Genomic DNA, 11861 nt, shown 5'->3' with positions numbered 1-11861 from the left:
TCGTCGGTAAACAACACAATGGCGGGGAAGTCGGGATCTCGTACAACACGTCGCAGAAACCACCGGCAAAATCCTAGCCTGTGTTCATAGTCCGCCACAGGATTTAGGTCTTGGACAGGGTGGAAGCTAAATGGGTGCTGGCCATCATCTCTCAAAACCTCCCAGACTAACCGATGAGTGAGCCCCACGTCTTGTCCAACCGCTCGAGTACTTCTCGAGAACAGTCTCTTCAAAGGCAGCATCCCGTCGTGTTCGTGGTCTTTGAGCATCACCGTGATATCGCGCTAACGAGCCTATTTCGCCAAATCGCCGATTAATTGCTTTAAACGTTTACGGGTGTGGGTGGCCTCTTGCTGGGTACCGCTCTTCATACAACCGTCGAGCTTCATGCGCCTTACCGTCGGCTAGTCCATAAACGAAAACCATACCTCCTTGTTCTTGAAACGAATACTGTGCCGCCATGCTTATTGTATAACTTAAGCGCAGGTGACATGTGTGTGCTCCAAAGCGAAACTTACGTGTGAATGCCTCTGACGTGAGTTGGAGACAAACACAAGACCTATTCGACACGTGTGCGTATCATGTTGGGGCAGTGATGGGGCGATGGGGCGAGGCAACAGGGCAACAGGGTAATCCCACGGCCAATCGGAGCGCGGGGCGTCAGGTTTCCATCGTTTAAAAATTGTGCGTTGTCGACCAACACAACATTATTAATTTGGTTCCTATTGGCATCAGCAATCCAGGGTTAGAATTTCGTGACACAATTTTCCTCCACCCTGTATACGCTATCTGATCAAAAGTATTAGGATACTTGTTAGTGGGCACTGATGCAGGATGTGTCCACCCTTCACCTTCCTCATGGCTTCCTCTCGGCTGAGAGATTTCTGAATGTGTGTACGGCAGTCGATTCTTCCGCAAGAGATAAAACCAGAGCATGTAGTGATGTTAGACGCTTTGGCCTACATTGAAGCCGACGTTATAACTCATCCTAAAGGTGCGCCATTGGTATTAGACGGTGAGCCCAGGCAGACTAGTCCATTTCAATAATGTTACTGTCCAAAAGTCATTGTCTCACAGATGCTGTTTCTATGCTGTACGCTGAACATCATGCTGTAAAATGCTGGTTGAATTAAAAATCCGCGCCGGCCCCTGGTGGCCGAGCGGTTCTGGCGCTACAGTCTGGAACCGCGCGACCGCTACGGTCGCAGGTTCGAATCCTGCCTCGGGCATGGATGTTTGTGTTGTCCTTAGGTTAGTTAGGTTTAAGTAGTTCTAAGTTCTAGGGGACTTATGACCTCAGCAGTTGAGTCCCATAGTGCTCAGAACCATTTGAACCATTTTTTAAAAATCCGCTGCAGTTGTATATTTTTATTGTACGACTGGTTTTGGAAGCTTGAAGCTGCAACATCAGGTGCAATCAACTGCGAACAAGAAGGGAGCCAATAATACAAAGAAGAAGGAGGAGGATTACGTTCGAAAAAGGAAAAAAAACTATGATTAACGGTACGTCTCACATAATTTATTAATTCGTGGATGCGGGTGGGCCAGTCCGTCACGCCTATTCGGCAAATGGGGCAGTAACAGAAACGATAAAATAAGTGCAGAGGCAAGAATAAAATGCATAATGACATAAACACAACAAGCAAAGAGCACTTTCGCATGTGTACACTGAGCGCGGCGAGTGCTTCCGCAGTTAACAAGCCGGTAAGGGACTAAATGGCGCGGCTAGGTGGCTTACGCGCTGCGCGTGGGGGGACAGGCGACCAACATGGGAGGAATACGTGAGACGAGGGGGAACACCTCGGAAAAAGCTGAAGAAGGCCAGAGCAGACTGGATCTCCGCTTGATTACATGCTCGTGACAGCCATTAAACAAAGGACGGACTGAGCCAATGAAAAACGCAATGAATAAAATATTAATACACTGAAGCGCCAAAGAAACTGGTATACGCATCCGTGTTCAATACAGAGATACGTCAACAGGCAGAATACGGCGCTGCGGTAGGCAACGTCTGTATGAGACAAGTGCCTGGCGCAGTTGTCAGATCGGTTACTGCTGCTACAGTGGCAGGTTATCCAGATTTAAGTGAGTTTGAACGTGATGTTACAGTCGGCGCACGAGCGATGGGGCACAACATCTCCGAAACAGCGATAAAGTGGGAGTTTTCCTGTACGACCATTTCACGAGTGTACCGTGAATACCAGGAATCCGTAAAACATTAATCTCGGAGTTCGAATGCGGCCGGAAAAAGATCCTGCAAGAACGGAACCAACGACGACTGAAGAGAATCGTCCAACGTGGCAGAAATGTAACCCTTCCGCAAATTGCTGCTGATTTCAGCGCCGGGCCGTCAGCGAATGTATCGTGCGAACCATTCAACTAAACATAATCGATATGGGCTTTCGGTGCCGAAGGCCTACTCGTGTACTCTTGATGGTTGCACAACACAAACCATTACGCCTCTCCTGGCCCCGTCAACACCGATGTTGGACTGTTGATGACTATAAATATGTTGCCTGGCCGGACGAGTCTCGTTTCAGATTGTATCGAGCGAATTAATGTGTACGGGTATGGAGACAACCTCATGAATCCATGGACGCTGAATGTCAGCAGGGGACTGTTCAAGCTGGTGGAGACTGTAATGGTGTGGGGAGCGTTAGGGAGATACCAGCAGCATAAAAGATTGCCAAGAGCGTCTTCGTGTTGCTCATCGCACTCCAAACTGTCGTTTTCGACCGTGAAATCTGTAGGAACCAACATCCCAAGGAATGGGAAGGTTTCGTTGACACTCTTTATGTCGCCCCCCTGAGGCCTTTCCGTTTCGATTCTGAGTGGCGATGTGAATGTTTTCCGCGGCTACCCAAAAGAAAACCGCGTGATTTTAAATACTGGGCGTCGCAATATTGACGTCCATCACAGAGGCGTCAAACGTAGGGGTGAAAGTGTGTAACACGCGGTGTGACCACTTTCTCATCGAGAGTGATGTTGGACAGAATTGTGGTGAACTTTACACCTGACATGAACTTGTGAGTCTTGCCCCTTTTTTCCCATGTCTTGACATCTTGATGTTTGATACGTCGAGCCCAAGGGTGACGTCGGAGGGCGCCAAACTTACGCACCATGAAACATGTTCATGGTAAACAAATCCGTCAGATATCTAAAATATTTTTAATGTACGAAGTCTTGCACGACAGACGTTCTTCCCACGGATTCAGGATCTTCGCCCCCTCGTCAGGTGCATCTAAATCTAGCAGCAGTGGGACGTCCTGGCAATGCCCGAACAACTAGTAGGAAAACATCTACCGTAGGTGGACCGTCAAATAACATTCCCAATTTAGAATGAAATTTTCACTCTGCAGCCAGTGTGCACTGATATGAAACTTCCTGGCCAATTAAAACTGTGTGCTGGACAGAGACTCGAAGTCGGGACCTTTGCCGGTCGCGTGCAAGAGCTCTACCAACTGATCTACTCAAGTACGACTTAAGGGCCGGCCGGCAATGGTGACCGAGCGGTTCTAGGAGCTACAGTCTGGAACCGCGATGCTGCTACGGTCGCAGGTTCGAATCCTGCCTCGGGCATGGATGTGTGTGATGTCCTTAAGTTAGTTAGGTTTAAGTAGTTGTAAGTTCTAGGGAACTGATGACCTTAGAAAGTAAGTCCCATAGTGCTCAGAGCCATTTGAACCATTTGAACTCAAGGCCTGTCCTCACGGCTTCAAACCTGCCAATACCTCGTCTCCTACCTTCCAAGCTCTGCAGAGTGAAAATTTCACTCTGGAAACATCCCTCTTGCTGTGAGCAACTCATGTCTCCGCAATATCCTTTCTTCCAGGAGTGTTAGTTCTGTAATTTTCGCAGGAGAGCTTCTGTGAGGTTTGGAAGGTAGGAGACGAGGTACTGGCACGAACTGAAACTGTGAGGGCGCGCTGTGAATCGTGCTTGGGCAGCTCTGTTAGTAGAACCCTTGCCCGCGAAAGCCAAGGTCCCGACTTCGAGTCTAGGTTCAGGAGATAATTTTAATCCGGCAGGACGTTTCAACATTCCTGATTTACTACAGAGGAACGCTGTAGGCGTCTTTGAGCCAAATTTCGAATATCAGAATGGATGACAGTTCCAAGGTCTCGAGAAAGTGATCCTTTAATTGTGTTAAGCAGTGCAGTTTCATTTTAGCTGTTAGAATAAGCAACAAGTCACTTTTCACAATTTACGCCGAGGGCTTCACTGACGGCTACAATCACATCCTAACACGAAGTATAAACAGATGGAGAATAAATTGCGATAAAGCGTCTGGTAGTATCGAAAGTAGCTCTCGGGTGTCTGTCCCGAGGATATATTTCATCGAGAGGATGTCGTATTGGAAGTTTATCTTTTCAATATGGAATACAGACGTCAAATTCCGTCGTTTCGCTTCGGTGTTATTTGAATATCACCCGGCTTATGAGGACGGAGCGCGGGACCGAGACGAGAGGCGCGTCGGGCGGTATGCGGCGGCGCAGGCGCTGGCGTCGCTCCGTGCATATTGCACGTGGCAGTCGGCGGTCGCTCATCCGGAAGAAATGGGAGCCTCCCGGAGCGTCTGCTGGATGCGGCGGCTGTTTGTGTCGCGGGCGCCCGCGGGCCCCAAGCCAAATCACATTACCTACGAGTACTCGGCTGCCGCGCTGCTCAGCCCCGCCCCCACCGCGCCTCCACAAACCTTATTAGGTGCGTCGCGGCGCCGGTGCAAAGCGCGTTGCCGGAAAGGCTGTCTGCCCAGGTCGTGTGGCTGTGGTCCAGTGTGCGATTTGTGCTTTTACCAGTGGGGGGGATGTCTTAGGGGGTTAGTATAATTACATACGTTACTAGCTTGGACCGTGGCGTTACCCATGGTTAAACAGTTATTTATAAATAGATGTTAATGCCGAAACTCACTATTCACGCGTATGCACTATCAGAAAAGCCATCCCCTGTTATATCTTTAAAAGTACATTATAGGTAAAGCTTTTTTACAAAATCATCTACATACAGGTATACGACGCGAATTCAAAAAGTAAAGGCACATTTGTGAAAAGCTGTACTTATTCTGATGATAGAAAACTGAAACGTAACCTCCTTGGACTTCAATGCAGTTTTCCCGACGTTTTACGAGTTTTTTGTTATTTCATCAGAAAATGCGTTTTTCGGTTGCATCTGTAACCAATTTTGCACCGCAGCAATGCGTCTTCATCACTTTCAAATCTTCTTCCCTGTAGTGCTTCCGTTTGGGGTCCAAACATATGACAATCACTTGGAGCCAGGTCTGTACTGTATGGTGGATGTTCCAGCACCGCGAATCTCAACTCCTTTATTGCGTCGGCTGTCCGTTTGGCAGAATGTGGGCGAGCGTTATCTTGCTGCAGGATGACACCTCTTCCAAGTTTTAGTTTCGTACGCAACACATCACATCCACCATACAATACAATCTAAAGCAGGGGCGGGCAGGAATTCTGCACGTGTGCGGTTCACATGCACGTGTGCAGTTAACAGGTGTTCTGCGTGCACACAGGGGCAAGCTGGCCACCCGCTTCTCTCCCCTCCCCGCCATACCGTCTCTCCGCTTCTTCCTCTGAAATGCGTTTTGTTTCCTGGCCTGCTTTATTGAATGAAGGAATAAGGGTAGTAGGAGTGCTTTAAAGTAATCATCGTTTGAAAGAGTACCTATTACCTACGATACGTTTTATTTAATTATCACAGGTGGAGTTTACAATACGTTTATTGTCTGGAACAAAATTTCTACATACAGACAAACGCAAACAGTTACGCAAATTTTCATTACTGATGTTTGCTCTTAACCGAGACTTATTAATTTTCATAACAGAAAAAAATCTCTCACTAACGTATGTCGAGCCAAACATTGACATTATCTTCGCGGCTTCACGATGGAGACGAGGAAACTTGCTGTGGAAAGTCGTGATAAATATCTATCACACGTCTTGCCAGAAGGAACCTGTCTCTCAGACGAGAATTACGCTGTAGACCTATTAATTCCATTTGCAAACTGGGATGAATATCTTCTACAGAAACAGCAGATTGTCTCGAGAACTATTCAAAACCTTGGGATAAGTAAGATATATCCCCAAATCGCTTGAGAAATTCCTCTTTTATTGCACTAAGAACGGCAACATACTGAAATTTATTATAATGGCGTTGAATATCAAACTTCCGCTGACCAGCGAGAATACTGTCACATATTATACATTTCCAATTTTCACGTTTTTGCACAGAGAAAAAATGATTCTCCCATTCCTTTTTAAAAGATAGCAAATCTCCAATTCTCCGTTTCCTTGATTCACTCTGCATTTTCCGGTTACTGAAATTCACTACGTAGTGGTCGCTTCGCTTCAACGTCCGCAGCTTAGCCTGGAACTACACTGCGGCAACCTACCGGCTGTCGCCACTGCTCCGTTCGACGATTGCACGCGAGCAGCACACGTGCAGCGCTGTGTGCTCATGAGCCGCGTGCAACGTTTGCCCGTCCCTGATCTGAAGCCTCGTTTACGCTGGGGCGACGTCTTGCAACATTGTGGCATGCTACGGAAATGTGGCGTGCGTCGTCTTGTAGCATGCTACAACAGGCAACATCTTGCGGCGTATGTTGCATGCGGCAGGTTAATTTATACCAAAGCAACAGAATTTGTGCCACACGTGTGTCGGTCTTGAAGTATAAAGGATGATAAAGTATCGCAGCGGCGGCCTACTTGGTACTTGCACGTGCAGCTAACAACGGAAATGAAAAACAAAGGAAAAGAAAACGATGGTGGAAGAGAAGAGTATTTAAAGAAAGTCCACGAAATAGTATCCTAGGAACTAGAAGCAGACGATGGTGGGTTATTTAGTAATGTGTGCTTTCGTCCCAGGCGCGTTAGTCCGCGCCATACCGTTGCCAAAAGGTGGCCTACCCGTAAATGTTCGCACAGGTACCGGGCCGGTCACCACCCTGTGTCAGGGCCCGGGGTGGGACTTTCAGCCACCAGCTCACCCGACTCTGCGGTACGACTGCTGCGGTATGACTGCCACACTACTTCCCCCCGCAAGCTCGCAAGTAAACGGATGACCCACCTTAGACGAAAGCAACAATGACAACATGAGAATGATGATTTAGTTCTAAATGTTTTGAAATACTTAATTACTACATAACACTTTTTCAAAATTAATAAGCAAACATATTAATAGTATTAATAGTAAGACTGTATTAAAAACTTTCAGTGTTCGGCTCCACAAATTTAAATTATATGTAAAGTTTTACTCCAGTGCGTGGGAAATAAACATCCCAGGTTGGGATGCATAAACTAAAGCCAGAGGAGGGGATGGTCTGATGCAGAGGGGGGGAAATCCCCCCCATCCCCCCCTGCAAATCGCACACTGCTGTGGTCACACTCTTCCTCGCCTCTGGCTCCTTTGTACTGGTTGTCCAGCTGTAGTGCCGCAGCACGTTAGTCGGAAAAACAAACCCGGACTAGTGCGGGTAGCACTCTCTCACTGTGGGTTCCGTACTGCCCAGCGGCAGCGCGACGACGTCGTCTGGTCGTGTGGTCGTGGCGACACTCTCGCTCCCTCCCTCTTTGGCTTTTTTTCACCGGTTGTCCAACTGTGGCGCCACAGCACCTAATTCGAAAAAAAAAAAAAAACCAGGGAAGTGCGAGTAGGACTAATACTTTGGGGCTTCCATATTGCCCAGTGGCGATGCGCTGAGGTCACACTATTTCCCCCTTTGGCTCCTTTTAGCCGCGCGGGATTAGCCGAGCGGTCTAAGGCGCTGCAGTCATGAACTGTGCGGCTGGTCCCGGCGGAGGTTCGAGTCCTCCCTCGGGCATGGATGTGTGCCAGCTTAGGGACTGGTGACCTTAGCAGTTAAGTCCCATAAGATTTCACACACATTTGGCCATTTTTCGCTCCTTTTTCCTGTTTGTCCAGCTATAGCGCTGCAGTGCTTAGTTCGTAAAAGAAAGAGAAAAAGGCCTGGACAAGTGCAAGAAGGATGCGCGGTCTGCAGGTTCTGTACAAACTTAATTATGTTTGTAGATAATAGTAACAATAAAAATTCTGCACTGCAACATTGTCAGAAAAGCAACAGTCCTCCATGCAAGCGAAATCCTGAAGATTAACGGAAAACTTGAAGAAATCGAAAGACACGAGAGAAAGATGATTAGAAAAATTATAAGAGCAAGATATACCCGAGACGGTTACAAGCTTCAAGCAATCAAAACAACAGGAAAGTTTGCAAGCATCGAAACTGGTAACGTTACGAAAAGGGGAATGGAACTCTTTGGTCATCTCAGCAGACTACCAGTAAAACAACTGGCAAAAGGGATAATAAACTATGTAACGTCACTTAGGAAATTACCACCTTGGCCGAATGAAAATCGAAAGGACCTCAAAAACGCAAACATAAGACTAGCCGACATAAAGTGCACAAATGTGAAGTTACATCTGAGCAACCAAAACAAAAGTCAGTACGGATCAAAAAATTAATCACCTTTGCTGTATAAAATTCTCAAGGACCTAAAAAAGCAAACATAAGGCTAACCGACACAAAGTAGACAAATGTGAAGTTCCATATAGCAACCAAAACAAAATAAGTACAGTACACACACACACACACACACACACACACACACAACACACACACAGAGAGAGAGAGAGAGAGAGAGAGAGAGAGAGGGATACACGCGCACCATTTATTGTCACGTGGGATTAGTGTGTTTGGCCTTAGGATAATTAAGTACAGTACACACACACACACACACACACACACACACACACACACACACACACGGAGAGAGAGAGAGAGAGAGAGAGAGAGAGAGAGAGAGAGAGAGGGATACACGCGCACCATTTATTGTCACGTGGGATTAGTGTGTTTGGCCTTAGGATAATTTAGGTTAAGTAGTGTGTAAGCTTAGGGACTGATGACCTTAGCAGTTAAGTCCCATAAGATTTCACACACATTTGAACATTTTAGTTATTTTATTTGTTGTGCAAAAGCCTGCGCCTCTTCTCTTGATGAAGTAGCCACAGAGGATCTGTCATGTAGTGGTGGAATACCGGTCGACTTTCGTCGGAATTTCCGAGTAACATTTCAAAGGGAGACTGAATCTGGGTTTAGCAGTTAGAGTTTGTAGTACCTTGCGTCGTTCTCATATTGCTTAATTTTTTTGCTGAGGTCCCTAGCTAGTCTATTTAAAACATTTTTACTGCTGTATCACACGTCCATTGCCAATTTCCATATTTAGTTCTTAGTTGTCTTTAACAGTTGAATCTGAGGAGGAAATTCAGGAGGGTAATTCGGGTGGCGGAAGGGGTAGGATGTTTAGATTAGCCGCTGTGGTCGAAAGATCTGTAATACAAATCACAGCTCCGGCTCTTCAGCAGTCTGTATACGGGCGACACCAACAGTCATATTTTCAATATGTCGCTTGCATAAGACCCAGTTAATATTCGTGTGTGGATGAATTATCTCTCTGACCGGGGCTGTGTCTTCGATAGATACTAATAACGAAGTATGGTTATAAATTAAGTTGCAAAGATTATTGACGTTTACAATGGCTGGCACATTCCTATAGAGAGCGACGTCCAGAATGTCCCGTAAGAACGCAGTATTTGTGGGGTAGTAAGCTGGTTCGTTGGGCGAATAAATAGCTAGGTTTGATGTGTTATAGTAGGTAAACAATATATTTCCGTTACGGTGTGTGGTCCTTGAGTACCACATATAATTTTTAGAATTCAGGTCACACGCTACTATTACCGGTTCAGTCGGACCACTCAAGACATTATTGAGATCAACTTGCAGATGTATTCTTTGGGGTGTAAGACAGTGTCGCCAGATTCGTCGTAGATGTCCGTCATTGCGATAGCATTTAATTCGTGGTATCTTGAAAGTTAATGAAGATGAGTTTCACTGAGTAAGATTATGTCAAGCAAAAGATTACGTCCAGCAAAACTTCAATAATGAAAATTTTTAGTTCAGGAACTTTGTTTCTTATGTCGTTAGCGTTCCAGGAAACGATTTTAAAGTTTTCTACTGCTACAGTGATCGGCATTTAACGATTATTGCTTGGTAGATGTAATAAATTTTCTGATATTGACGTTTTTTGTGGTGAGTTGATCGTAGCAATTAGACTTCTACAGTGTCAGTTTAATAGATCTTTCACTCTGGGGTGCCCTAAAATTTGTTAAAGATTTAGTACATTAGGTATGATACCTTGATAATCTCTTAGGGAGGCGGTGGAGGATACAACAGTTCCGGAAAAAGCAAGTTAGGCTGTAAAAGTTGCTGGTTAGCTGATCGTTACGGGGGAGTGCCCTTCTTTACGACTGCATATGAGGCACTCTTTCTGGAGAAGGGAGGCGTAATGCGGTTGGACAACCGGGGAGGGTGTGTCCTGTTTGGCATTGGCGACTGTTGTGGCAGCAGGGCTGGTCCCGACTACGCCAATGTGTTTACTTGCCGCTGCTGGCGTGAGCGTAGTTGCTGGTAAACAAGGCAACCTTTGTAAGACGCGCGTTGGCTTCCACCGCAGATAACACAAGAGGTTGGAGCTTTCCTGGAACTTTTTACTGTCTGAAACGCACTTCAAGCAACGTGGTTCCGCTTTGCAATGTACTGATGAATGATTAAATCTTTGATACCTGTGGCAAAGTTTTTGACCACATGTTCTGTAATTCTCTACAGTTACACCCGATATACGACAGAACTTCTGCAGAGAGTAAATGTCTGGATCTTCAGCAGTACTAAGCACAATGGATATGGTCGATTGTCATACAACGAATGCATTTGTACTACATATCTGATATCCATGGTTAGTTAATTCAACAGCAATCTCCTCCTCAGGTGCTGTGATCGGCAGCCTTCTAATGACTACTTTTAGTGCTTTATTAGTCTGATCAGATTCTTAAGAGTGAAATTCGATGTGATTCTCTTTCAAGAAACTAACACGCTGCTTTTAATCTTCAAGGGTCTCAGTCGCAATGCTTACAGCATCAAGTCGTGATGTACTAAAATACAGTTGAGAAAGGGTACTCTCTAGGTCCTTAGCTACGACTTCCCTCCTTTTAGTTCCGTGTATAAAGACGGGAGAGATTCCTTTTTTACTTTCACTGGCTTTAGAGACGTGCCCATACAGCCATCTCAGAATTGGAATTTCAGTAATGATGATAAGAACTTGAGGACAACACAACACCCAGTCCCCAAGAAAAGTTTCGACCCGACCGAAAATCGAAACACAGGCCCTTTTCGTACTAATCCGTCGCGCTGACGGCTCAGCTAACGAGGTGGACAATTTTGTCGGTGGTTGTGGAGGGCTGTAACTCAGTCCGAACAGGCCTTGGTAGTCCCAGCGGTACCGACAGGCCACCGTGTCATCCTAAGCCCACAGGCGTCGCTAAATGCGGATATGGACGGGTCTGTGGTCAGCACACCGCTCTCCCGACCGTATGTCAGTTTTACGAGACCAGAGCCACTACTTCTCAGTCAAGTAGCTCCTTAGTTTGCCTCACAAGGGCTGAGTGCAGCCCGCTTGCCAATAGCGCTCGGCAGACCATGTGGTCACCCATCCAAGTGCTAGCCCTGCCCGACAGCGCTTAACTTCGGCGATCTGACGGGAACCGGTGTTACCACTGCGGCAAAGCCGTTGGCTGTGGAGGGTTATGATTGACAGGAAATTCGCTTTCACTGGGCTAAGAATTTGCAATAACTGCAAAGCTATTTTAAACTGGCAATCTATACTGTTCACCTTGATGCCGCTGTTTGCTACATACTTATCGAATGGATAGCTGTTGTCTTCTGTGGTTGATGGGGTGGTTGCAGGACCAGTAGAAAGCTGACGGCTGACAGTATATCTGCA

General features: G+C 46.4%; 1 pseudogene; it reads right to left on the bottom strand.

The window, feature by feature from the left end:
- Positions 1 to 11535: 11535 nt before the first annotated feature.
- LOC126264057 (5S ribosomal RNA) lies at positions 11536 to 11653 on the bottom strand (annotated as a pseudogene).
- Positions 11654 to 11861: the final 208 nt, after the last annotated feature.

This window comes from Schistocerca nitens, chromosome 6 (assembly GCF_023898315.1).
Source record: "Schistocerca nitens isolate TAMUIC-IGC-003100 chromosome 6, iqSchNite1.1, whole genome shotgun sequence".
NCBI lineage: Eukaryota > Metazoa > Arthropoda > Insecta > Orthoptera > Acrididae > Schistocerca > Schistocerca nitens.
Note: the sequence above shows the minus strand (reverse complement) of the source record. Positions and strands in the feature narration are given on the sequence as shown.